We start from the raw sequence: 2,370 nt of genomic DNA on the forward strand, positions 1-2,370 counted from the left end.
GGAAGGCAAGCAATGACAAACCTAGACAGCGTATTAAAAAGCAGAGACATCACTTCACTGACAAAGGTCCATACAGTCAAAATTATGGTTCTTCCAGTAGTCATGCATGGATGTGAGAATTGGACCACAAAGAAAGCTGAGCATCGAAGAACTGATGCTTTCAAACTTTGGTGCTGGAGAAGACTCTTTAGAGTCCCTTGGACATCAAGAAGATCAAACCAATAGATCCTAAAAGAAATTAACCCTGAATATTCATTAGAAGGTCTGATGCTGAAGCTCCATTACTTTGACCACCTGATGCGAAGAGCCAGCTCATTGGAAAAGATCCTATGCTGAGAAAGATTGAGGGCAAGAGGAGAAGGGGGATGACAGAGGATGAGATGATTGGATGGCATCATCATCAACTCAATGGACATGAGCCTGAGCAAACTCCAGGAGATAGTGAAGGACAGGGAAGCCTGGCATGCTGCAGTCCATGGGGTCACAAAGAGTCAGACATAACTTAGAGAGTAAGCAACAATAAACAAATGACATTCACAGGCTCGAGTGGTCTCATAACTGCTCTACCTCAGTTATGCCCTAGAATTTGCCCTTCTTCCCAAAATCCACTTTTACCCAACATGTTTACAGAGTTAAAAGTCAGACTGCATTATACCATAAGGAAAACAGAGCAGGACCGTAGCTACAAAATTCTCTTGGAACAGCAAATAGTAGCTGGCAAAATCCTTATGTGTGGTTACCTCAGATGATCATGACTCCCAAAATTCTCATTTGATTTTAGGGACATCAATATTCAAAATTCAAAGAAGCCTTTTGGAACATAGCAGAAGAAAGAGAAAGGAAGAGAGGGTGATAGAGATACTAGAAAGTGGGAGGACGTGGGAAAAAAAGGGAAAAGCTTACTGGATATCACTGCAGTAAAGAGCAAGGAGAAATTAAAGAAAAATGATTGATGGGGGAAAAAAACAGAACTGAAGCAGTCTGACTGAACCAGGAACATGTGAAACCAGAAGGCCAGAGAGAAACCAAAACAGCTGGAAGAGCCTGCAAAGCAAATCATGTCCATTTTGCAGAGCCTGGGAAGGAAAATGCTATTGGTTAAAGCAGAAAATAACGTGATTTTTTTCCCCTCCCTGCTGATGCCTCTCTGTGATTTGGCCAAAGCTCTATTCTGCAGAACCAGAAACTGAATAAACAGACTAATTTATTGAGAAGCTGTGTCCTCTTAGTTCCCTCCCTAGAATGGTGTCAGAGCTGCCCAGAGTCCCAGAGATGTCTGTGAATTTGGATGACAAGGCGTTAGCCAGCATGTTTTGCCTCATCCCACAACATCTGCTCCTGAAAAGGAAGCATTTGTTCCTCGCCTGCAAATCATTTTTTTTATAAATGAGACACCTAACAAACATCGGATATAAGTCCCCTAGAGCAGGTAAGACTTCTATTAGACACAAACTCAGCAATGAAAAAGAAACTCATGATTTACAAGCCCAGAGCTAAACATTTGCTAAAGAACAACTTTTCTCAATTTTTTCCTAGGACATAATTAGCAGTTCTCCAAAATCCTCTGTGAATATTTGCCTAGCTGAGGCAGACAGAAACTTGACTGTATGTTCAGAGCCAATGTTAGAACTGCTAAAGCCCTAGAGATCATCTAGTTAAATGCCTTCTCTCAGGAGAGGGAATTGCAGCATGAAGAAGTAAGTGAATTACTCAAGGTTACACAGCTAATTAGGAAAAGGTCTTCAATTCTCAGGCTTCCCAGGTGGCTCAATGGTAAAGAAGCCCCCTACCAATGCAGGAGACACAAGAGATACAGGTTCAATCCCTGGGTTGGGAAGATCCCCTGGAGAAGGAAATGGCCACCCTTTCCAGTATTCATGCCTGGGAACTCTCATGAACAGAGGAGCCTTGTGGTCTACAGTCCATGGAGTCGCAAAGAGTTGGACACAACTGAAACAACTAAGCATGTACCCACATCCTCTATCTTATGGAAAAGGGGATGGAAGTTTAAATGACATTCAAAGAAAAGAAATAATTTTTACATAAAAGCACATGGTCAGCAAGTGGCAGGGCCTAGATTCACATAAAAGTCTGTCTTACTCCAGAACTAATTCTCATCACATGACACCTAATGTGTAAGGATGCTATGCATGGTGCCTAAGGGGAAAAAAAATGAATTACATGTCCCAGGCACCTTGCACGGATTACACACAGCACCTAGTCCAGTGTTCTTGGCATATATTAGTTTTTGAACCATATGAAATTGCCCTTTTGTATTTCAAAAATAGCCATACGTTGGAAATTGTTTATGGTAACTCTATGGAATGTGTGTTGAATTGGACTGAATGGTGCTCTTTATGTTACAAGTGG

The sequence above is a fragment of the Bos javanicus genome, chromosome 12, assembly GCF_032452875.1.
Source record: "Bos javanicus breed banteng chromosome 12, ARS-OSU_banteng_1.0, whole genome shotgun sequence".
NCBI lineage: Eukaryota > Metazoa > Chordata > Mammalia > Artiodactyla > Bovidae > Bos > Bos javanicus.